General features: G+C 34.1%; 1 long non-coding RNA gene across 3 annotated transcripts; it reads left to right on the top strand.

The window, feature by feature from the left end:
- Positions 1-165: 165 nt before the first annotated feature.
- On the top strand, positions 166-27,522 carry LOC115925562. Of its 3 annotated transcripts, none has more exons than XR_004064809.1 (9): positions 166-444; positions 12,563-12,642; positions 13,777-13,827; positions 15,022-15,072; positions 16,238-16,288; positions 17,485-17,535; positions 24,169-24,216; positions 26,279-26,398; positions 27,357-27,522. It is a non-coding gene; the product is annotated as an uncharacterized LOC115925562 (long non-coding RNA). The 3 variants fall into 3 exon arrangements; XR_004064808.1 differs by having other exon boundaries at positions 12,560-12,642; XR_004064807.1 differs by lacking the exon at positions 166-444 and having other exon boundaries at positions 12,211-12,642.
- Positions 27,523-27,605: the final 83 nt, after the last annotated feature.

The raw sequence follows: 27,605 nt of genomic DNA, 5'->3' as shown, positions 1-27,605 counted from the left end.
GGCGAAGTGAGAGGGAGAGGGTTGAGGGAGAAGTGAGAGAGATATTGCATGAGTGTTAGCATGTGCGTGTGTGTCTGAGTGTGAGCGAGAGAGAGATGGGTTGAGAGAGAGGGAGAGAGAGAGAGAGGGTTTTCCCATGTAAACTTGTTGCCAATTTTTGGTAAAGTTGTTGCCTGTGAATGGTAAAGTTGTTGCAAAAATGGTAAATGTGTTGCTTTTTTTACCGATTTGGTAAAGTTGTTGCCCAAAGCAACAACTTTCCATATGAAAATTGGTAAATGTGTTGTCATCACCATTGACAATACACACGAGCCTGCTCCTGCGTGTATTATCGCATAGACTTTAAAAGAGACTACCAAGGCGCTTGATGGATGCGCATGCTGCATGCATGAAGTCCTACATATATACATGTATGTACAGTTTGACAGAATGATGGTGTTATGGGTGAGTAATTATACTTGTTGCCTTATCATCTTTGTTGTATTGATTATCTTGACTAATTGATTGCCACTGTGACTGTGACTGTGCTGTCGTAGAACGGTTAGTTATAACACTAGTAACAGTAAGATCAAGTAATGTGTACAACTACAAGTACAAGTCAATGTTAATTAAATCAGGGTAGGCCTAGCCGCCTACATACATTATTGTATGTATCTTCAATAAATTAGCCCTAGGCCTACATCATGTACATGATGTACATGTCAGATCATGCAGGTACTAATATACTATAAATACTAGTACTATAACTGTTGTTTAGTGTTACTGTGTTGTTTGATTTGGACTAGTGTAATGTTAGGTTTGTGTATACTGTAGTATCTGTAGAGGGTCTAGACAAGGACAGGTACCTAATTTATAGAATGTTATTAAGAAGAAATCACTGGGGGAACGAACAGCTAGCAGCTACATCATTAGACGGGGTCCAGACAACTCGCCACAAAGACATCTCAACCCTGGACAACTCGACACAATACCCTGGACATCTCGCCACAATACTCTGGACAACTCGCCATGGTCGAGTTGTCCAGGGTATTGTGGCGAGATGTCCAGGGTATTGTGTCGAGTTTTCCAAGGGCGAGCTGTCTTTAGGGCGAGTTGTCTGGGATTACTATAGGCTAGATCTACATAACATTAGTACTGATTTAGTCTTATTTCAGTAATTATATTCACATACTACAACCCTTGAAAATGTTTCCATCATGTCATAAATCCCGAACATATGCACTGGCGTAGCTAGAGTCAGAAGTTGAGGGGGGACTAGCTGGCATCATACGGGGGCACAGGTCTAGTCAGAAAATTGAATGCAAATTTACGATCAGGGGGGAAGGGGTCTAATCGTCTTCTTTTATCTTCCTTTTCCTTTCCCCTTCTTTTTTTCTCTCTTTTTCTTTTTTCTTTCCCTTTTTTTCATTATTCGATCGGAGGGGGGGGGGGGGGGGGGGGGGGGGGGGGGGGGGGGAGGGCCTCAATCGCCTACATGTATGTATTCTAATAATAGATGCACAGACAAAGGGCTCCCCATCATACAACTACAAGACTGAAGCTTTGGTCGAGTGGGGGGGGGGGGGGGGGGGGGGGGGGTCCATGGCAGTTTATAAGGTTAAAAACTAATTTGTAAAAAGCCAACCAATCTTGTGTTTTCAGCTAATTTCTTTCACAGTACTGGTACTTTGGTTTGTTATACATCCTGATGTGGATAGTTGTGAAATTTAGAACGATAAATATCAACAATTCAAATTTTCAAGTCCATATTGTTTTGATGCTCGTGTATGGGCAAGTCCAAGGTATTTGGTAATTTTGTGTCATATGTGTTTCATAAGTTATTCTGTAAATATTGAATCAGAATCAAATTAGTCTTTGCTTGGGTAAGCAGAGCAAGTACGTTTTGAAAAGACTTTACATTTTTACATTTTAAAAACTGTATTTTTCCACTATTTGTTAGTCGCTTCTAAGAATGAAATTTCAAATCAACCCCCCAAAAAACTTCCCAAAACTAATTGTGGGGGAGGGGGCAGAGGGCCAATTGGCTCTGCTGGTTAATATAGCAGCCCTTTTACGTACCCCTTGTTTTGCAGGGGTGATCTACAGGGGTAACCTCGCTATTCATAAAACGGAAAAGGGGTCACTATTCATAAAGGCATGATTATTTATAAGGACTGCTATTCATAATGTGAGATAGGGCAGCTATTCATAATTCACATTAAGGGTCATTACATAGTATACAAATAATGAATGGTTATGAGTTCAATAGTGCGAATATGTTCATGAGTTGAAAGATTAACATTCTATTCAACGAGGCGTCAGCCGAGTTGAATAGAATTAACGTTAATCTTTCAACGAATGAAAATATTTGCACTATTAAACGAATGAAAAACATTCATTATTTGTTTTATACAACATCGAAGAAGACCTAATAGAACGTTAATCAACAAATTATGCTTTACTCCTTATAAAGATAAATTAAAGTTCGAGTCAAGCCTTTTCGATTACATGCAGATTGCCTTCGCGTCAGATACACGCAGGGATACGCACACTATTCATAACACGGGAACAGGGTTGCTATTCATAATACTAGAAGAGGGTCGCTATTCAATTCTATGAGAAGAGGGTTGCTATCCATAATACGAGAAGAGGGTCGCTATTCAATTCTATGAGAAGAGGGTTGCTATTCATAATACGAGAAGAGGTCGCTATTCAATTCTATGAGAAGGGGTTGCTATTCATAATACTAGAAGAGGGTCGCTATTCAATTCTATGAGAAGAGGGTTGCTATTCATAATACTAGAAGAGGGTCGCTATTCAATTCTATGAGAAGAGGGTTGCTATTCATAATACGAGAAGAGGTCGCTATTCAATTCTATGAGAAGGGGTTGCTATTCATAATACGAGAAGAGGGTCGCTATTCAATTCTACATGTATGAGAAGAGGGTTGCTATTCATAATACGAGAAGAGGGTCGCTATTCAATTATATGAGAAGAGGGTTGCTACATGTATTCATAAACATGAGGAAGGTGCGCTATTTATAATACGAGGAGAGGGTCGCTATTCATAATATGAGAAGAGGGTCGCTATTCATAATATGAGAAGAGGGTCGCTATTCATAATATGAGAAGAGGGTGGCTATTCATAATACAAGAAGAGGGTGGCTATTCATAATACGAGAAGAGGGTAACTATTCATAATATGAGAAGAGGGTCGCTATTCATAATACAAGAAGAGGGTGGCTATTCATAATACGAGAAGAGGGTAACTATTCATAATATGAGAAGAGGGTCGCTACTCATAATACAAGAAGAGGGTGGCTATTCATAATACGAGAAGAGGGTAACTACCCATAAGGACCAAGAAGAGGGTCGATATTCAATTCTATGAGAAGAGGGTTGCTATTCATAAACATGAGGAAGGGGCGCTATTTATTTGTATTGAGGGTCCGTACCCATAAGGACCGAGAAGAGGGTCGCTATTCATAAAACAAGAAGAGGGTGGCTATTCATAAAACAAGAAGAGGGTGGCTATTCATAAAACAAGAAGAGGGTCGCTACTCATAATAGGAGAAGAGGGTCGCTACCCATAAGGACAGAGAATAGGGTTGCTATTCATAATACAAAAAGAGGGTCGCTATTCAATTCTATGAGAAGAGGGTTGCTATTTATAAACATGAGGAAGGGGCGCTATTCATAATTTGTATTGAGGGTCACTATTCATAATACGAGAAGAGGGTGGCGATTTATAATACGAGATTATCAAGATTTTTAGCCAAATAAGATATGATTTTGTGACCGTCATGCCATATGCAATCAGTGCTGGCGTCCCCTGTATTATGTCTTTCTTTAAAGGTAAAGACCAGTAATGGTCATGCGATTGCATTGTGAAAGTGAAAGAAACGTTGTGGAATCGATCAGAAAAGGTTGATCATCTAGCATCTAGCATCTGCAAGGTTCTGGAATCATCAAAATGATAGGAAATTTGGCCCATTCGTCGTAAAGTTACAAGCACTATACACAGAAAGATGTATATGGGACTACCCTTTATCTCTCACCAGACCATGAGAGAAACAAATTTACCAAATATATGAATTAGTAGGCGGTTTCCGGCAATTTTTTATCATCATGTATTAGTCAAAACATATTCTTTCACATGATTGGTAATGAGAGCTTCCATTTCATTTTTTGAAATTGGGGCGTTTCCAATACTGGTCTTTACCTTTAAAAGTATATATTACCTTTTATCTTTGATAATTATATAGAGACATCCTCATAACCTAGCTAATATATTTGCCCCACTTCTGTGATGACAAAAATAAAGTAAAGCATAACAACTTATCCTATCATAATTTGTCCCCATTGTGAGAAATCTTGCCCCACCACTCTGCCCCTTACTGATCTTATCCTGGCTACGACACTGAGACATTAAGTAGAACAAGCAGGCCCATGCTATTTTAGAAACTAGTAATTGTTTATACAGCAATGTTTTAGTAGGAAATGGTTTTTAATAGGACCTATGGACGTACAAATTATATAGCCTTAGCCATATGTCATATCCAGTGCCAAAAGTCAAGGACAGGCACCCAGAAGCTTTTCAATTTTCGCCAATGTAGAGTTTCAAGATTTTCAATACATACACCTGTACCTCAGGATACTAGTACCGGTAATCATACTAATTAACCTAACTCTATTCATCCACAATCTTGATTTCCTGAAACTTTCCTAACACCAAAAACATTAGGAGTTGGACTGGACCAGAAGCTAAGTAATTCCCTGTAGAGAGGCGGGGAGGGGGGGGGGGGCACTTTGATATTGTGTTTTGTTTGGGGAAAAGGGGGCTTGAACACTTTTGGACCTTTGAGGTTTTTCACAGTAATGCAATCTGAATATAAACCAAACATTTACTGTCTTTTTTTGTTGGGGGGGGTGGTGATGATGATGGGTAAGGAGGTCTGATATAAGGTCTAGTTCAACAACAACAACAACAAAAATATGTGAGAAATTTGGTTATGTTATTATTTTGGGGGTGGGATATCTAGCCCTTGTAGCAACAAGGGGGCAGGATATAATGATAAATACAGAACAAAAACAGGAAAAATATGGAATGTAAATACAAATATGCGTGCAGGTTCAGAAAAAGTTTAACATTAATCAATTTGAGACATGATAAATTCAAAGCAAACACGGAAAATACACGCAATAATTAATCAAATCCATTTCTGCATGCATTCTGGTTCACACACGATATATAAAGAATCAATAACTTTAAACAGCCAAACCAAAATATAAAATTACAATAAAGTGAACAAACCAAACGAGGTCGACATAAATTGTCATGAAACAAGATAGATAATTGCAGAACAAACACATCATTACATATGAAATATCCCCAGCCCCCTGCCCTTTATGCCAATGATGACAACTCGGACATTCAGATGTCAGACATTTATATTTATTTCCGGGGGGCTGATTGATGATTGGGGGCCCGGGATGATGGGTTGTTTAGATTACTGGGGCATGCCTTTTTTCTTTAATTGTTCAGAAATGTATGTTTTCAATATAAGTTTTCAACAAATATTCAGGGCCATGAGCCGCCCCCTCCCCCCATAGCTTTACCATAGCCGTGGGGGTGTCCCCCATCCAATATTTCCCTTTCTTATTATCATTCTGTCTGCTTATTTAATTTTTATGAATAGCGACCCTCTTTCCATATTATGAATAGCCACCCTCTTCTCATATTATGACCAGCGACCCTCTTCTCGTATTATGAATAGCGACTCCCTTCTTCGATTATGAATAGTGGTCCTTACGAATAATGACTCTCTTCTCGTATTATGAATAGTGACCCTCATTCCACATTATGAATAGCGACTGTCTTCCCGCATTATGAATAGTGACTCTTTTCTTGTATTATGAATAGGGACCCTTAGGAATAACGACAAAAATTTTGTATTATGAAATGCGACCCTATTCTTAGATAATGTTAATTATGGATACAAGAACTCTATTTCAAGTCAGGAGAAAACAAGTTGAAGATGCTATAGAGAACATAGAAAATAGAGAACTTCTAAAGAAAGTGATATACTATTTTTGTTTTGTTTTAGCTAATGAAATAAGAAGAAATGATAAAGACACTACTCTATAGAGCAATGACAAAAGGAAAGGATTATAAATAATTAAAGGCAAAGCAGTGAAAAATTTAGAAGAAAGAAAAGAAACTTCAAGAAAACTTGCTCTAAAAGATATATGTATAAGAAAACTTACTCTAAATGAAACTACCAGAAAACTTACCGGTACTCTAAAAGATAGTGATCAACATTTGAGATGACTAGATGGAACTTCGACTGCGCGCAGTCGAAATGATGCCTCCGTCATAGAGCAATTTACAAACCAAAACAGAAGAAATTTTTCAAATTCAAGTTCAATTGTAATCCATTAACAGGTTCTCAGAATATCGTGATTACAAGCAATTTCTCATATACATATATGACCCTTTGATCTTTGACCTCATGACCCTAACATCTACTCAGTTCATTGGCTCCGCAAGATGTCCCGAGTTAAATAGTAATCCATCTGTCAGTTCTAATGAGAATGCGTTCACAAGCTATTTTTGCATACATAATGAGCCCATGACCTTTGACCTTTGACCTCATGACCCAAGAATCTACTCAGTTCATTGGCTCTGCAAGATACATACATGATCTAAGTTTGGCAGGAATCCATCAATCTGTTCTAATGATAATGCGATCACAAGCTATTTTTGCATACATAATGAGCCGCATGACCTTTGACCTTGACCTCATGACCCCAAAATCTAATCAGTTCATCGGCTCTGCAAGTAACATACATGACCTAAGTTTGGCAGGAATCCATCAATCGGTTCTTGAGATAACGCGATCACAAGCTGTTTTTGCATACATAATGAGCCCTGTGACCTTTGACCTTTGACCTCGTGACCCCAAAATCTAATCAGTTCATCGGCTCTGCAAGATACATACATGACCAAAGTTTGGCAGGAATCCATCAATCGGTTCTTCAGATAACGCGATCACGAGCTGTTTTTGCATACATAATGAGCCCTGTGACCTTTGACCTTTGACCTCGTGACCCCAAATCTAATCAGTTCATCGGCTCTGCAAGATACATACATGACCAAAGTTTGGCAGGAATCCATCAATCGGTTCTTCAGATAACGCGATCACGAGAACGGGACGTACGGACGGACGGACGTACGGACGTACGGACGTACGGACGTACGGACGTACGGACGGACGGACGGACAACCCGAAAACATAATGCCTCCGGCTACTTCGTAACGGAGGCATAAAAAATACAGTATCATGTAACCTGTAAAACTTGCAGTAATAACCAGGATTTGTTATGTTGTATAATACAAGTCTACTGTTATTACTTTATGCATGACTTTTCAGTTGCCCAAAATAACACTGTAGCTCTGAAGTTTATTGTTCTCACAAATATGGCAACTAATGATGAATATTTGAACTGGTTTTTCATAGCAGAGGGACTGTTAATGGATTTATGTTTTTAGTGTATACCATATACAATAGTTTTGTTGGTTATCAATTTATTTCATTACTATCAGATCAGTTTGGTGAAAACATCCCTCTTTTTAATCCAAGCTTCAAAGAAGGTGAAACAAAATTACTGAATGTCACAGTTCAAAACCTCTTTTATATATACATTGCGTCCCAGAAAAAACGAAACCGAGAATTATCAATATTTAAAAAAAATTGAAAGATATTGAGAATTTAGATATCAAATTAGGTGCAGATATAGATAATACTGAGCTTCTTGACAAAAAATAATGAAAAAAAATGATGAAACCCAAGGTTTTATTGTTCGTTCTCTAATCCAATGGACTGAAGAAGAGTTCCAGATATTTTTGTAATTTATAAAACAGAGTTGTAGAAAAGAAGAGTATATTTAGATTAGAGAATGATAGTAATGACATTATTGTAAATCAACAAACGATTTTGGGAGAAATTCATTCATTTTATCAAGCCCTGTATAAGAGAAGATGCAATGATAATAATTTGGATGGTATAATGGTTAATTTCTTAGATTCCATTGAACTTCCTCAATTAAATGAAGTTCATAAAGACTTTCTTGAAAAACACATTACTAAGCAAAAATTGTTGGAGACACTTAATTCAATGAGTCATAACAAATCACCATCACTGGACAGTTTACCTGTGGAGTTTTATATAGTTTTTTGGAAAGACCTTTCTGATATGCTTTTAAACTTGTGTAAATTTTCTTCTCTGCAGGATGGACTAATGTCTACCTCTCAAAAGAATGGAGTTATTACTTTGATTCCTGAAAAAGATAGAGATACTTCCTATCTACCCAAATTTAGACCTATTTCCTTATTAACAGTAGACTACAAGATTTTAGCCAAAACTTTAGCAAACCGTTTGAAAAAATGTCTGTCATACTTGATTCACCCTGACCAATCTTTTTTTTTAAAGGGTAGGAATATTGGAAACAATTTCTGGTTGATAACAGATTTAAATTGAATCTTATACAGACTCAAAGAAAATTCCAGGTGCAATTGTTCTGCTTGACATTCAGACAGCTTTTGACAGTGTTTCTCATCAGTTCCTTCTTGGTGTATTACAGCATTTAATTTCAGTAATAAATTCATTAACTGGATATAAATGTTTTATTCTGGTCAAAAAAGTTATGTATGTAATTATGGAAATTTGATAAATTCTATTAACATGAGAAAATGATATTTTTCAAGGAAGTCCCATATCTCCATACTTGTTTTTATTAGTTATTGAAACTATGGCTCTTACTATTAGACAAAACTTTCAAAGCGAAGGAGTACCAGTTGAAAATAATATATATCTTTATAAATGTAATGCTTCCTGGGAGAAATTTAAATTGTTTAAACAAATTGCTGGCTAACACCCAGTAAATAAAGATTGGTTGATTGATCTGTAATTAAAAAACAAGTCAGAAAAAATCTTGGAACTAGTGGGATTTGAACCTGCATCTACTGGGTGTAAGCCAACAATTTGTTTAAACAATTGAAAATATAATAATAATGTAATAATAGTGTAAACTTATAGAGCCCACACACCGTCCAGGGACGCTCATGCCTCTAGCAATACATAACAATATCTTTGTTAGCAGATGATTCCACATCTTTTATTAATGGCTCAGTTACCTCCTTTAGATGATTGTTTGACACTATTGGTAATTTTTCTGATAGCTCTGGTTGTAAGCTCAATATATCTAATTCAGAAGCAATATGGATTGGTTCTAAGAAAGGCTCTTATGCATTTCCTTTTCTGTTAACTGTTAAAAGTGGAATAACTCTACTTTAAAAACTTTAGGTGTCCATTTTTCTTTGAATTTAAATCAACTATATGAACTTAATCATAGGACCAAACTCAAATCCATTAAAAAGACTTTAAAGTGCTGGCTGGTAGAATCTTATCCCTCGTTGGGAAGTTCTGTGTTGTAAAGACCCTATTGTTGCCACTACTCCTTTTTTTCTTCCTTCTGTCTTATGTGTTAAAATACCACAGAGTTTTTTCAAACGATTAAATACTTTGTTGTTTAGATGTATATAGAGTGGTGGAAATGGTAGGGCCAAAAGACAATACATGTGTAATGAATTTTCTTTGGGTGGTTTACGAATGATTGACCCCTACTTTCGTCTGTTTCACAAAAAATGTCATGGGTTAAAATGCTCCTTCATGATAATTATGACAGTTGGTGGAAGTCTATTAAATTTCTGTTTGTAACAATTTTAGTGATAGTAAGGATATTCTATGGAACACACATGCATCTGAATATGTTCTTAACAGATTAATCTCAAGTCAATTGGCCAAGTCTCTCCGAACATGTTATATATTTAGGGGAAAAAATTTGGAAGCTGAATTTGATTCACCCTTTTCCCAATTGGTTCTTGTCAGTTTATTTGGTTGAATAGAAACGTTTGCTCAAAATGAAAGCAACATTTCATATATCAGGATAGCTAGGTTAGACAGAGGTAACTGTTTATTAGTGATTTACTCAACCCTCCTCACCCTGGTAATAAACTATTTGAGGAGCCTTTTCTTGATTATGATATTAGTGCACAGGACAGGAGGAAATGCAACTTTTGAATGTGAAAAATAAACAAAATGAGTGGTTAGTCTCACTTAACCCCACATGAAATTATTGAAGAAATTAGAACCACAGTCCACACTTTTGAAAACTCAGAAAATTCCAAAATATGCATACAGTGTCATGTTAAAACCAGGTGTTCCATACAAACAAATGATATTTAGGAATGATTTTCACAACTCTGATGAGGTCAAATGTGAAAAAAATCATGTAAATAATTTTAAATCCACCATAAGTACATGTATGCACTCTTTCTATTTAAATTTATTTCTTAAAGCACTAGGTGTGAATGATTTTTTGTATAAAATCAAAAGAAAGGACTCCCCCAACTGTTCCCTTTGTAACAATTAATGCCCCTGAAACCTATATACCGGTACATGTTTTTATTGAATTTCCTATTGTAAAACACATTTGGGATGAAAATATGAAAGTTATTTTTCAGGAAACCAAAAAGCCTGATGTACAAAATGTTTCAACATTTGAAAAGATGTTTAGTTATAATGTCGATAAATTCCTAATATATTTGTTTCTTTTACCTAAATATTATACTTACATGTATGTTTGCAAATTCAAAAATAAACCACCAACCTTTTACGGTTATAAAGCATGTACATGTATTGCCGTTAACAAAGATATTGAATATCGTATTGCTAAGAAAAATGACAAACTTCCAATTCATTTTCGGAAATGGAGATTTAAGTTATGAGTACAGTATATTAATTTCTGAAACTACCTTTTTTTTAAAACTACTTTCTTTTTCTCCCTCTCTGGAAGAAAAGGAAATTTAACTGTTATGATCTGTAATCCTGTCTGTATATCTACGAAAGCAAAATTATTATGATGATTGCTTTTTTAATCTTTCAAATTCTACATACTTGATACTTAAATGCAAAAATGTTTATCCCTCTACTAAATTAGACACTTGTTTTTTTTCTAATTACAGAGGATAGATATGTGGAAGAGACAAAGTGACTGCTTTTATTACATGTAGATAGTTACGAAGCACTGTTTTCGTTGTATGCTGTTGTATTGCTGCATTTTGTTTGTTTTTTGTTTGATTGACTTGATTTATGTTTGATATCTTATCAACAAATTATGAAAACCCAATAAAAGTGGCTAAAGGCAAGTAATTGCTGCCTTAATATGAGCTGGTTGCCCTGAATTGGGGGAAGGGAAGGGAGTGGGAGGTTTTGCATCCCCCAGCTTAGGGAAGTCATCTAATTCCAGAATATCATTGTCCTCTGATTTCCTGCCTGTTTCACATCTTTACTGCAGGTTTAATTAATTACTGTCAAACAGGTCTTGTATTAATTATGCTCATTATCAAGCTAGGTATACATTAGTAAACTCTGTTTCTGTTGGTCCTTTGGAACTCCATCAAACTTGAAAGAAATTTCATTCAGATGGAGGACAGGAAGTACATTTTGTTTAAGTGAGCAAAGGAAGCAGGTTGAGACAATTTTACACTTTACCGTTTGAAAATGTATTCTTTAACTGTTGTTGTTGGTAAATCACACATGATGTGGGTACATCATAATCAATTTTCTGACAATTTTTCCAAAGCTACATGTAATAACAGAGCATGATGCTTAAGTTTTAAGCTCATATCATGTTGTCCTGTTCATCCTTTGGACCTAAATGTAAATATAACCAAATATAATCAAAATAAAATTGGCAGACACATTTTACAACTGACTAAAGATAACAATTCTGTGTGAGTGAATCAAGAGAGTTGTGATAATTTTCACACATTCACAACTGGAAAATGGTATTTCTTCTACCATTTTTGTTTGTAAATTATACCTTTTGTTGGTATGTGTGTTGCATTCTGTCAGTTTGTTGTACCAATAACGTCAGTTTGGTTTACCAATGTTACCAATGACTATGGAAAACGCCATAAAAACCAACAACAACAAATAAGTTTTATCCAAAAGCATTATTAAGGAGGCATGTGTCGCCCTGTCCCCTGGCTACATTAGTGCGAGTAAGGGCATGGCCATCAGCTTGATAAAACCTCAACATACTGAATACATGTAAATACCTAGGATGTGCCCATACTGGGTGTTTGTAGATTTAGTTGAGAAGTGGAGTTGGGTCTAGAGTCTAATTTAGATGTATCTTATGAATTTCAGAATTATTTAGTCACAGAAACCATTCCAATTTATCTAATTTGTATTTTTAATAGTATGTTGGTTTTCTATTTTAATAATTAAAACTACCATTTTTAATCAACTTTAGTTCCAACTTTATTTTGCTGAGCTTGCTGAACTTGCTGAGCGCTATTAAAGTTTGGAGTCATACCAGTAATGCTCAATAATCACTACATGACATAATTGGTTTCAATTTTAAAAGAAAAATTTGATGTTTATGCTAAAACTAAGGTAATGTAAATTTAAGGCATCTCTTGAATGTACAAGTTTTGGTCATTGTCTCTTAGCAGATGAATGAGATGAGAATTACGAATGGAGGTGCTCCCAGTGATTCCAGAGCTGTTCTTCCAAGAGAGTGTCAACTAGCACTGTAAGTTTGCCAATTTTTTTTACACAAATGAAAGTCCTTTTCTATTTTTAATTTGTATTGTAAGTTAGGAATCTGGCTTTTTGTTTGTATCTGTCTTTGCCCCAGCCTGAAAAAGCTGTAGACTTCCTTGTTGTTCAGGTTGAACAAGTTTTGTTTTTCTGACATCGCTTACAGTTCTGTCAATAAGGATAATGATTTTTAAAATAGGGAAGTACCTGTATGTAACACCAGTCATGAAAGTGGATGTCCATCTTGTTATTATGTTGGTTTAAAAAAAAGCAAGAAACAAAATAGTGAAATCTAAAGGGAACTCTATATAAAAGCTAAGACATTTAAGACATGTTAAAGTTTTCAAGTTGATGAGTTAAACACAATACTTTGTAATTATATGTTTTCTCTTGTGAGAAGCCTTCCCATTAATTATCACAACACAACCATCCTTAATTGATCAAAGGAATAGATCTATTTTAAAGAAAGATCAACATAATCAAGAGTTAGTAGGCACTCCCTGGTTCAATAGGACACAGGTGCTAGAAAATGATTTTTTGGAAAACAAGTAGAAATTGATGACTATTTCTCTACCCAAAAAATTGTAGACTTTAAAATATTTTGCAGATATCCAACTTCTGATTAATTGAGCATACTTTCAAATTTCATAACTGCTTGTATTTTACACTTCCCTTTTTCTTCAGTTTTCACTGATTGCTTTCTGGTGTTTTAATGATGTTCATTATTATAATACTCGTGGGCGAGACTCATTTAAATTTTGGCCAGGAAACAACTATATTTTTTAAATCTGTAAGAAACAATTTTTCTGTTATTTGGAACCCTATTCCTCCTGACATATCCTTAAGCACGTCTTTACTATATGTCAATGATTCTACCATTTTTACTTTGTATGTCAAATATGTTTTGAATATATCTTTCGAACATCGTTTGTGATTTTAAATGTTTGTTTTAAAAAAATGGTCGAACCAATCAATGAAATGAAATGATATTCTTGTAACAATAATTACATTGTACAACATGACCTATAAATTGTTTTCAAACTTATGATTTTCTAATGTTTACTTCCATTTGTATTACCTGCCATGAACGATGCCCCTGTCATTTTTGTTTATGTCCTACAAATAGGAGCCTGGATGTAAGGATGTTCCTTCTGGATCAAGAAGCGATTTGATTGTGGTAAGTTTCTGGCTAGTGTATTGATATGTAAATACCCCTCATAAAGTTCTGCAAGTCAGGTTTGAGCACTGATATTCCTCATTTTCATTTACTGCTCTAATTTACTTATGTTTACGAAGGGAATCCCCCCCCCCCCCCCTGCAATGATGCCTATTTTTAATGATGTTTTCTCATGGAATAAACAGCAATCCTAAATATATCCAAAAGCAAAATGCTTTATACAACACTGTTATTGTCAACAGTGAATTCTTCTTTACTTTTGAAGATGGATTGTGTTTTTAATGATGTTCAGGTAGTTAATGCCAATAATGTCCCATTCTCATTAATAAAGCTGTTTTAAATGATGTGAAAATGGCCATTTATTCTTTAAGGGCAATCTTGTTTTTAAACTTTGTTTGTAAGATGAAATGCATTTGTAATCAGCTGATTGAGAAATTGTCATTGTGTTTGAGTATCATACATTTGTTGCATTGTGTTTGAGTACATCATACATTTGTTGCAAGTCTGTCAGTTTACAGCTTTTAGTCCTGCATATAATTACTTTGCAAGGCCTCAACATCTTTCAAACAAATGTAGAATGCGTTCCTGACAATTACAATGCATTTTGCAACATTTCACTTTTAATTTTGCCTTAGACTCATGTTTGTTGCACATTCCATGATTGCATACAGATAATCATTACAAATGGGGCATCATTATGAAGGGGAATAAACACCATTTAAATTCACACCAAATTCAAGGATATTGTTATACGAGAGACATCATCAGTCAAACTTGATTTATGAACATTTATTTGTATGTGACTCTTAAAACTTAAAATAGTAATCCTGAGAGTAGGTCTTTGTAACTCTTTCAAACATTTTATGTACCTTAAATCTTCATGTCCTTTCACTTTATTCCAATTGAATTTGTTTGTCTTTTAAAGCATATCAGCTTCTTTTTGTTATTGCTTTTGCAAATTAAAATATGTTGCAGGTGCAGTCAAGCCTTCGAGCTTGTAATTTTGAATGTTTGTTTTTAAAAAAATGGTTGAACCAATCAATGAAATGAAATGAAATTCTTTAACCAAGAATTACATTGTACAACGTTACCTATAAACTGTTTTCAAACTTATGATTTTCTAATGTTTACTTCCATTTGTATTACCTGCCATGAACGATGCCCCTGTCATTTTTGTTTATGTCCTACAAATAGGAGCCTGGATGTAAGGATGTTCCTTCTGGATCAAGAAGCGATTTGATTGTGGTAAGTTTCTGGCTAGTGTATTGATATGTAAATACCCCTCATAAAAAGTTATGCAAGTCGGGTTTGAGCACTGATATTCCTCATTTTCATTTACTGCTCTAATTTACTTATGTTTACGAAGGGAACCCCCCCCCCCCCCTGCAATGATGCCTATTTTTAATGATGTTTTCTCATGGAATAAACAGCAATCCTAAATATATCCAAAAGCAAAATGCTTTATACAACACTGTTATTGTCAACAGTGAATTCTTCTTTACTTTTGAAGATGGATTGTGTTTTTAATGATGTTCAGGTAGTTAATGCCAATAATGTCCCATTCTCATTAATAAAGCTGTTTTAAATGATGTGAAAATGGCCATTTATTCTTTAAGGGCAATCTTGTTTTTAAACTTTGTTTGTAAGATGAAATGCATTTGTAATCAGCTGATTGAGAAATTGTCATTGTGTTTGAGTACATCATACATTTGTTGCAAGTCTGTCAGTTTACAGCTTTTAGTCCTGCATATAATTACTTTGCAAGGCCTCAACATCTTTCAAACAAATGTAGAATGCGTTCCTGACAATTACAATGCATTTTGCAACATTTCACTTTTAATTTTGCCTTAGACTCATGTTTGTTGCACATTCCATGATTGCATACAGATAATCATTACAAATGGGGCATCATTATGAAGGGGAATAAACACCATTTAAATTCACACCAAATTCAAGGATATTGTTATACGAGAGACATCATCAGTCAAACTTGATTTATGAACATTTATTTGTATGTGACTCTTAAAACTTAAAATAGTAATCCTGAGAGTAGGTCTTTGTAACTCTTTCAAACATTTTATGTACCTTAAATCTTCATGTCCTTTCACTTTATTCCAATTGAATTTGTTTGTCTTTTAAAGCATATCAGCTTCTTTTTGTTATTGCTTTTGCAAATTAAAATATGTTGCAGGTGCAGTCAAGCCTTCGAGCTTGTAATTTTGAATGTTTGTTTTTAAAAAAATGGTTGAACCAATCAATGAAATGAAATGAAATTCTTTAACCAAGAATTACATTGTACAACGTTACCTATAAACTGTTTTCAAACTTATGATTTTCTAATGTTTACTTCCATTTGTATTACCTGCCATGAACGATGCCCCTGTCATTTTTGTTTATGTCCTACAAATAGGAGCCTGGATGTAAGGATGTTCCTTCTGGATCAAGAAGCGATTTGATTGTGGTAAGTTTCTGGCTAGTGTATTGATATGTAAATACCCCTCATAAAAAAGTTATGCAAGTCGGGTTTGAGCACTGATATTCCTCATTTTCATTTACTGCTCTAATTTACTTATGTTTACGAAGGGAACCCCCCCCCCCCTGCAATGATGCCTATTTTTAATGATGTTTTCTCATGGAATATACAGCAATCCTAAATATGTCCAAAAGCAAATTGTTTTATACAACACTGTTATTGTCAACAGGGAATTCTTCTTTACTTTTGTAGATGGATTGTGTTTTTAATGATGTTCAGGTAGTTAATGCCAATAATGTCCCATTCTCATTAATATAGCTGTTTTGAATGATGTGAAAATGGCCATTTATTCTTTAAGGGCAATCTTGTTTTTAAACTTTGTTTGTATAAAGATGAAATGCATTTGTAATCAGCTAATTGAGAAATTGTCATTGTGTTTGAGTATCATACATTTGTTGCATTGTGTTTGAGTACATCATACATTTGTTGCAAGTCTGTCAGTTTACAGCTTTTAGTCCTGCATATAATTACTTTGCAAGGCCTCAACATCTTTCAAACAAATGTAGAATGCGTTCCTGACAATTACAATGCATTTTGCAACATTTCACTTTTAATTTTGCCTTAGACTCATGTTTGTTGCACATTCCATGATTGCATACAGATAATCATTACAAATGGGGCATCATTATGAAGGGGAAAAAACACCATTTAAATTCACACCAAATTCAAGGATATTGTTATACGAGAAACATCATCAGTCAAACTTGATTTATGAACATTTATTTGTATGTGACTCTTAAAACTTAAAATAGTAATCCTGAGAGTAGGTCTTTGTAACTCTTTCAAACATTTTATGTACCTTAAATCTTCATGTCCTTTCACTTTATTCCAATTGAATTTGTTTGTCTTTTAAAGCATATCAGCTCCTTTTTGTTATTGCTTTTGCAAATTAAAATATGTTGCAGGTGCAGTCAAGCCTTCGAGCTTGTAATTTTGAATGTTTGTTTTTAAAAAAATGGTTGAACCAATCAATGAAATGAAATGAAATTCTTTAACCAAGAATTACATTGTACAACGTTACCTATAAACTGTTTTCAAACTTATGATTTTCTAATGTTTACTTCCATTTGTATTACCTGCCATGAACGATGCCCCTGTCATTTTTGTTTATGTCCTACAAATAGGAGCCTGGATGTAAGGATGTTCCTTCTGGATCAAGAAGCGATTTGATTGTGGTAAGTTTCTGGCTAGTGTATTGATATGTAAATACCCCTCATAAAAAGTTCTGCAAGTCAGGTTTGAGCACCGATATTCCTCATTTTCATTTACTGCTCTAATTTACTTACAGTATGTTTACAAAGGGAATCCCCCCCCCCCCCCTGCAATGATGCCTATTTTTAATGATGTTTTCTCATGGAATATACAGCAATCCTAAATATGTCCAAAAGCAAAATGTTTTATACAACACTGTTATTGTCAACAGTGAATTCTTCTTTACTTTTGAAGATGGATTGTGTTTTTAATGATGTTCAGGCAGTTAATGCCAATAATGTCCCATTCTCCTCAATATAGCTGTTTTGAATGATGTAAAAAGGGCCATTTATTCTTTAAGGGCAATCTTTTGTTTTTTGCTTTTGCAAATTAAAATATGTTGCAAGTGCAGCCAAGCATCGAGCTCGGACTATATAAGTGTGGATGGGGGACCTTTTTGTTTGGTGTACAAATGAGCCCCCCCCCCCCCCCCCACACACCTACTTCCAGGCCCATTGTTATGCAGCCTCTGGTTGCCTGATGTGAACTCTCAAAATGCTCTCTCTTTTATTTCAAAAGCTTTGAAGCTCACTTATGTAATTTTCATAAACCTAGTTGTCCACAGTTTTGACATTATCATGGTGATTTTGTTTCACAAATTGTGATTGCAATTTATCTTCACATTTATCAATGTGATTAGTTAATGTCAAAGAACTATTTGTAGTTGGAAGGCCTGTAAGACATAATTAGATATGATGGATTGTTTTAGGATATATTGTGGAGGGTATCGCAGGTGTACTGATAATTGATAAAGTTAAGTTCCCATCATTACTTATTCAAATAAGAATCAGTGATATTCTCAGTCTCTCAAAGTGGGAGATAGAAATCTTGTGTTGACTTCCCAGTACTCTTTTGCTCTTCATATAAGAACATCATGAACTTGTCTAATACAATCACTTGCCAATGTTAGTCAGGGAAATTGACTTCCCTATCAGATATATTCAGAATTTCCAAAAAAACTTTAGATTTTATAAGGCACTCACTGTTTTCTTAAAAACCAAATAGCTAAATGGCTCTTCGAGAGCCTGAAACTTTTCAAAGATAAAGTATTAGAAATCAGTTGCCAATTTTTCTTGTAGTATGGACCTAGATTGACCTCCCATAGCTTGATGAAAAATTGTCAACTTTGCTTTATGTGCATGAGGTATCCCTGAACAGCAAATTGTTTACAGAATTTTGTAACAAAATTGACATACCATTTTTGGTTGGAGCTGAAAAAAATATGTAGCTACAAACAATATGATTATTTTCTATTGATGATTAATGAGCATAATTGGATCTTAAAGAGAAGGTTCATTGATTTTAAAAACTAACTTTATTGTCATTATTGCAAAGGTGAAACTTTGATTGGACAAGGTTATCAAAATTCAAAGCTTGGAAACATTCAAAGTAACGATTATTATCAGTTACAAAACGCTTAAATAAAGTGATCCATTGCTTGTAAACAAAATAAGATGCCATTGTATTTTCAGCTGCATATACACTGTGGTAGTTCGGCGTTTCAAAAGGGAACATATGCTGTCCATGCTATCATTCAGGGTTTTTTTCAATTTGAAAGTGTGGTTTCTTTGATTGATCATTAACCCCTATCCTGTGTATTTACAAATAAAAGAATTTAGAATCGGTTTCATACCCCTTTTTGAATGGTGTCAAATGCCATCACATTTATATTCACTAAACTCATTATAATTTGAGAAATAATAGCATTGCAATTATGTTCATTTTTTGTGGGATGTCGTCTGCTTGGGCAGGGATGGTTCATAATGTGACATCATTAAAACATCGTTATTTTTCTGGGGAATATCTCGTATATCCCAGATGCAATGGAGGTGGTTTTATATGTATTTTTATAAATCACCCGATATGCAGTCGACCTCAAACTTGTACGATGGCCATCTGTTAGCTTACCAGTTTCTAGTGAAGCGTTATTTGCCATATATTTGTGATTTTCTTTGAACAGGGACTTTAAAGAAGGTTAACAGTAATCTGAATCATCTCCTGTATTTTGATGGAACAGTACAATTGAAAATGTTGCTTCAGATGTTACATTTTCTGTAAACAATGTAGATCCCCAATTAACTCACTAGAAAAATAAATTAATGAGATTGTATATAGTTTGAATAAGCTTATTAGTTACTCCAAGTGATTCTATGAAAATGAAATGAAATCAAATTATAGTAGTGCATATTAGAAATAAAGTCAAAAATTGAAAAAGTTGTCTCAACGTCCGAAACAATTTTCATTAGAGGTAGCAGAAGATATGAACTGCAGGAACTATCTATCATAACATTTTTGAACATCTCAAGGCAGCTAACCACCAAAACAAAGAAATTTTGCAATGCATCATTACAATATTTATTTTAAAGTTAAAACCAATTTTCTGTTAACAGTTTACTTTTAATGTCTAAATCAAGAAATACCATTTTAATGATGATAATCCATATTTTAGGATATCTGGAGTTCATAAATGTTTATTAAATGAGTTATCATAAGTCTTAACACAAGTCTAAACACAAATCAGGTCTTTCTTATCCAATCATTTTTGTGTAAGCACAAGAAGGCTGTTTCGGACATTACACAATTTCATTGTTAACACCATTTTTGATCATATCTGCAAGTTACGATTTCACAATGAACACTCCTGTTAAGGAAACTATTTTGATAACTTTATATAGGTTTGAATATAAAGATATTAAGAAATATGATGCTAAAAAAGTAAATCAAATTTTCTGTAAAATATCTCAACTTTCTGCGAAATTGATTTATAAAACATACAATATTGAAGCCACACTTTGTGATGCAAGGCATTGCTTGCTGCTTTAAACAGTAAATCCATAATTGTACTTTATCTGAAAAAATCTCAACAAAAGGGACTCGTAAAAATTATTCAGCCATTTTAACAGCACTTTCTGGTATGCTGTTAGCACGTTTCGGACGTTACATTAGACTGTTAACACTTAACAGACATTTTCATACTTTAACTACAGTAGTTTAAATGAGGGGCAAATATAGATGTAAGATTTCAATTTTTCAACCTCTCCTCTTGATATTTTTATTGTTGTGTGTTTGCAAATCATCAGGTTTTCATTTTCATAGAGGGTGTTCCAAATGATGTCATATAACCAAAGAATGTAGATGGTCAATTTAAACTATTTGGTAGATAACCAAAAGCTCAAAATCACCCACTTAAACAATACCCAGTGTACATGACATGGATATGCTACAGATATATAAGTGTGATAAAATCAAGCAAATTATGATCAAGTAAATGTTGTTTACAAAACCCCTATATAATGTTACAGTAGGATATATGTAAAGCAAGATTAGTGAGGAAAATATGATCAAGTAAATGTTGTTTACAAAAAGCCATATAATGTTACAGTAGGATATGTAAAGCAAGATTAGTGAGTTGTATAACATTGTAAGAATATTGGTTGGCAAGATGTCTTTTAGTTTACTCATAGTTCCTATTGTTCTAGACACTTTGCATAGAACTTCATAGACGTGTGCTTTCCACTTTATCTTTATCAATATTAAGAACTTTGTTAAATTTGTAGTTTAATCAAATTCCCATTCATATATATTTTTACTTCACTAGCACACATCTTTGGAAAGTAAAACAACATAACATTTGCAGTTTATTTGCGCTTATCCACTCACTAACTTTTAGGAGTTCATTGTTCAGATTTTGGGTCAGGCATTCGACATCTTTATGCTTATAAAATATATTGGTATCGTCCGTGAACAGTATGAAATTCAAAATGGGAGAGACTGAATGTAAATAATTTAAATGAATTTAAAAGAGCAGGGGGCCTATAATTGACCCCTGCGGAATTCCACAGGAAACTGACTGTAAACTTGAAGTTTTAGAATCGAAAACAGTGAATTGTTTTCTATCATTTAGATAACTGCAAAATAAATTTGAGGGTAACTCCACGAATTCCATAACAATAAAGTTTTGAAAGGAAGAATATCATGGTTGATTGAATCGAAAGCCAGCTTAAAATCTAAAAATATATTACAATATCTTTTAAAAAAGCACCAAGTACATGTAACTAATCTATGTAGAAAGGATTACTACTGCCATTATTCAATACTTAAATTTGCATTCACAGTGCCTGTTCAAAGAAAATCACATATATCTGTAAGTCCGTATATATATATATATATGGCAAATTATGTATCACTAGAAACTGGTAAGCTAACAGATGGCCATCGTACAAGTTTGAGGTCAACTCCATATCGGGTGATTTATAAAAATTTCCTCTTGAAATGCCGAACATACCACCGTGGATGCAGCTGAAAATAAAATGGCGTCTTATTTTTGTTACATGGATTCCTTAATTTTTAAATCGCTGCATTTTTTATCAAAATAATACCATGCACGAGGTTTAGAGTGAGGCAATAGATTAAACATTTAGCCTGAGGGTAGTGAAGTGAGAGAAATAACTGAAGAGAAGATGAAAAAACAGGCAATGAAAATGTTTGAGATGTCATGGGACAGCGTCTGCTTGAGCAAATCATATTCAAAATGTGACGTCACACATCTCAAGTGTTCAGAGAGCTCTTCAGGTGCTATGCCGGGGCTGTATTTAAGCGCTTTGTAATTGATAATAATCCTTACTTCAAATGTTTCCAAGCATTGAATTTTGATAACCTTGTCCAATTAAAGTTTCACCTAGCTTTGCAATAAAGTTAGTTTTGAAAATCAATGAACCTTCTCTTAAATGATAACAATTTATCAAGAAATGTTATGAAATAGGCTTGCACTCTACAAGACACACTCATTGGTTGCATACATGTACATGTACAAATACAATTGATTAGCACAAGGGCTTACAGTATGTATTCATAAAACAATAATCAGTTCTAGTATCCATTTCCTATTAGAGAAACTTGTAAAACACATGTTCATGTGGCTGTAATTCTGCCAAATTTCCAAATTACAAGAAAAGGGATTACCAATTTGTGGGGGCAATAAGGTGAAGCCTCTTCAAAATGAATTTATTCATAAATTTTTCCTTTCATTTCATTACCCTCACATGTACTAATGACAAATACCTTTCAAACGCTTGACCCTTCCAACAAGATTTACATACATGTACATGTATAAAAGAAAACAGCATTAATACCTTATTCAATGATCCTAAACATATATATTGTATCTTCCTCAAATGTATTTTGTACATTTATAAGGTACATGCAGTGTGAAATATACATGTAAATGGGCTTTAATACTGCTTGTCCCTTTTCTCTTGCTTATTTAACCATTGTTTATTGTCAAACAGAGAAATTTGAAAGATCAAGAAGAAAACAAATGTTTTTATGAATCTATAATGTATTATATTTCACATTTCACAGATAACTAGAATGATTGATTTATGCTCTGAATATCTTGGTATCCAAATACATGTTGGAGCAATGTGCAATCTAAGATACATGTTTAACCTAAACTGTTTGTCACTTATGATATCGGCACAGCAAGAGTAAAGATCAATCAACGAACCAATCAATCCATCCATCCATCCATCGGTCATCAAGTAAATAGATAAATACATATTAAGATTAAGAGCGTTATTGTTACTAACTAGTATTAAAACCTGAAACATACAAAATACATGTAAAATGTCCAATTCTCAGGATGAACAATGCATTAGGATTCCCTTTTTCTAAAACTTAAAATGGCCGGGAAACTTTTTACATTTTGTTGTTGTTGTAATTGTTAATGTTTTGCTTGTTCATACATGTATGTTTCAGTGATATTCTTGAATGACACATTGTACATGTAGTTTATAGCAAAGAACAAAGCAAGCTGATTAAACATCTATAGTGTAAAGTTTGTAGAAATTGATGATCTGATTGAAATGTTAACATTGTGTAACATCCAAAATAAACCATAGAATACATTGTACCCTGTCTTTCATAACATGCAAAAGAGAGTTATGTTTGTAAGTGAATTTTCTAAGGAGTTTTGATGACTACAATTGCTATTAGCTTCATATTTTACTCTGTTAGATCACATAAGCATTTTTAACTACACGTACTTGCAATGAACAGTACACCTTTCATAATTGAGTAGTCAATACAGACAAACTTAGTATATGTCCTAAACTAATTAAAACTGCACAATGTGTAATTTATTTTTTCCATAAATGTTAAAGAAGTATTTTTCTGCAAGCAATTAATGTAACTTAGGTCAATAATTCCTAACAAAAGCAATTGAGGCAAGTTATGATGTGAACAGTGGTGTGACATATGGAAATTATTAGGCAATGCACTGGTTCCCAATTTGTTTGTATGTATTTACCTTATATCATCAGTCATTAACATTCAATGAGTTTGACCCAAGAAAAAAGCATTTTACCTATTGAAATAACAACTTTCATGAATTTCAAGGTAGTGATAGGCTTTGAATTGATCTTATGATAACTTTTTTCTTCTCTGTAAGACAGAATGCTCACCCTTAACTGATCACACTCAAATAAGAAGCAACAAAATAGAATGTTATGAATTTAATGCAATTATACTGATTTCATGTTTTCCCTCTTCGTTTACAGCTTACTGTTGTACAAAGTTGGCAACCGAGTATTGGGGAAGCAGTTGTGGTAAGCTTGAAAGAATTATCTTGATACGTTATTAAATGAGAAGAAAAAAATCCCTATTGTTCCCTATGCAAATTTATGCAGTCATTATAGCTAATATATGACAGGACACCCTACAGTTAATTTTAAAAATAAAAAAATGTTTCCATGACAATATAGTTCCCTTCCCACTGTCCTAAAAGTTTTTTATCTTTTGATTTCTATATTATTTGAGCATGAGAAATTAGTGAAATTTATTTCTTGAAAACTCATTTCTTTTAACTTAATAGAAGAAACCATCAGCTATAGATATTTTCTAAGGAATTTCTTGAAAAGGTATTGAAATATTTATTTGGGCAGACTTTTGCAACTTATCTTTTTGGGGAATATGTATTTCTTGCAGGATGTTTGGATATCAAGAAAATTATGAAATTGTCACAATTTAATATAATTGAGCACAACAAAGTCACATGTAAGTAAATCACACTTGGGAGTGTGATTAAAATGGATTTATCATAAGTTTAGATTTAAAATGTAGTAATGTACCTAAACTTGTAAACATTTGTCAGTACTTATAGACCAGCTTGTAGAAACCAAACACTGTACATCCTTAACTGTCCAATAAACATTCTGCCCTGCTTTGTCAAAAGGAAGCAAAGACATATTATACCTAGTGGGCTCTTCTTCCGGGCCAAATTTTATGCATGAACACTCGTCCTGCTTAGAGATATGTTAGGCAAGACATGCTATTGCATTGGGGTCAGTGTAAATGACAGATGCATTTTGCTCTTTTACTCTTTTACATGAAATGTCACTGTTGTCACTTGTTCCTTTTGCCAAATTAGGGCAGCATTTTGTAAACAAGTTTAAAGGTAAAGACCAGTATTGGCAACGCCCCAATTTCAAAAAATGAAATGGAAGCTCTCATTACCAATCATGTGAAAGAATATGTTTTGACTAATACATGATGATAAAAAATTTGCCGGGAAACCGCCTACTAATTCATATATTTGGTAAATTTATTTCTCTCATGGTCTGGTGAGAGAGATAGGGTAGTCCCATATACATCTTTCTGTGTATAGTGCTTGTAACTTTACGAAGAATGGGCCAAATTTCTTATCATTTTGATGATTCCAGAACCTTGCAGATGCTAGATGCTAGATGATCAACCTTTTCTGATCGATTCCACAACGTTTCTTTCACAATGCAATCGCATGACCATTACTGGTCTTTACCTTTAATCTTATGTGACAAAAGCTCTCAAAACTCACCTTAGTATAGATACTGGGGGAACCTGAAATACATGTAGGGCTGTTTTCTATAAAGTACACTGTATATCCACAATAAAGTGTGTTTAAATGAGATGTGGATTGTAACTTTCTTGTAGATGATAAATAGTCCAAACCAATATTCAAATGATTAATAATTTTGCTTTCCAAGAAAATGTAAGCATAATTTTTCTTTTTGTTATACACATTTCCTATAAAACATTTGTAATGGGCAATTGTCTGTCTTTTCCATCCTACTTACAAATATTGTAGAGGAATTTTTTTTGTACAGTGTGTAAGATTTATTTGAATGAAATGTTAGGTACTCTGTGGGATAAAATGTAAACAAAAATTCTGTTACGCCAAACTTAGAAGAAAAAAATACTTGCCATGTAAACAAATGTCACTGCTAGTAGATACATGCATATGTATGTAGGTACTTTAAAGGCATCGTTTAACAATGTTAAATCTGAGATGCACGGCCCTACATGTTATCAGTGTCTGTGATATGGTGTAATATTGAAGCCCTAAAAGAATCACGCTTCAAAATCATCACTCGTTTTCCCCAATAGACTGTAGTGTCAAAATTTGTAATTCCAATCATAAACATCTTGATAATCAGACAAGCGATCGGCTTGTAAAAGCCTTGGGGGTTCCTTACTGACCTAAAGGTTTATAATTATCATTGCAGCATGAGCTAATTTCAGGATTTTGTTTCAGAATCTGAGACAAAGTTACCGGATCCCTTTAAGTATTGGAAAGAAACAGAAATCTATTTTTTGAGGAGTAAGAAATTATATTTTCCACATTTCTTTCAGCACACAACGTGTCAGCGTAGACTCCTCTAACCAGATGGAGAGCAGACAATGATCAAGCTCATTTTACAGGCTGCCCTTTCAAATGCGTCCAAGATGAATAAAAGGCCATTTCGAGCATTGGTAAGCATAATAATTGTCATATACTACAGCTAAATTATGTGAAGTATTAGATGCATAGATAATGATAATAATAAATTGTATTTGTATAGCTCATATCACTTTTCAGTCCCTATGCACTTTAGTAAAAGTGAATTTTCAGTCTGTTTTTAAACTGGTCTACTATGACTGCCTCCTATACAATATCAGGGGTGTGTTTCCCAAAGAGTTAAGTTTGACTTTAAAGATACTGTGTCCTTTTGCAACCAACATCAAATTATGTAGAACATTGCAGGAATCATGAATATGGCATGTATGTCCTATATGTGAAATTTAAACGTTAGCAAAGTCCTAGTATTCAAATTATGTAAGGAAACCCGTTTACTTTATAGACTTCACTGTCGGACACCATTGAGTGACTGACTGACTTCTTTTTTCTTTGGTAATAACATTTGGTAAGTACATAAATGAGCTGTAACATGCAGCATTTGTCTACATCAATAACCCACTTGGTCTGAAAATCAGACAATTTACTTCAGTGATTGCAATCTCTAATGTCGATTTGACAACTAATCGTCGTTATTTTCCCACAAAAAGCCCTTTACTTTGACAGAAGTTATAAATTAGTAATATCTTCCAAATGCCATTGGAATTTAATCTTTTCATTTATTTGGCCTGCAAATGGGACATTTACCTTTAAAGTGGCACTTAAAGTCCTAGTTGCCTAATCTACCAATGAGAATATGAGATTTTGCGTTTAATAACGTATGCAAATTGGCCCTTACGTATGACTTTAAGTCAAACTTAACTCTTTGTAGAACACCCTTCAAGTCCATTTCATAGTTAGCTGTTGCTACTTGGAATGAGGTCAAACTCGCCATTATATGAAAAAAATAATACATATAATTGAATCATAGAAGTACATTTTTTATATGGTGCATAAATTGAAATTAACATATAATTCATTTTCTATTCCTTATAGACCAATGCTGTGTATGACCCGATGTCTAGGAAAGGACCCCTAGGATGCTCAGCGAAGGCTTTCTACAAACAATTAATCATGTAACACTAAGGAATCTGTCGCTTGTCAACAAAATAAAATGGCATTGTATTTTCATCTGTTCGCCTGTTCAATGCAGGGACCTATTTGCCTTCTTTGAAAGGGGGGGGGGGGGGGGGGTATGTATAACCTGTATTCCCTGGTCCGGGCAAGAAAGTAATACTGTTCGCC

Source organism: Strongylocentrotus purpuratus, unplaced genomic scaffold, assembly GCF_000002235.5.
Source record: "Strongylocentrotus purpuratus isolate Spur 01 unplaced genomic scaffold, Spur_5.0 spur5_scaffold_18, whole genome shotgun sequence".
In the NCBI taxonomy this organism is placed as follows: domain Eukaryota; kingdom Metazoa; phylum Echinodermata; class Echinoidea; order Camarodonta; family Strongylocentrotidae; genus Strongylocentrotus; species Strongylocentrotus purpuratus.
This window is presented reverse-complemented; position numbering and strand designations above follow the sequence as displayed.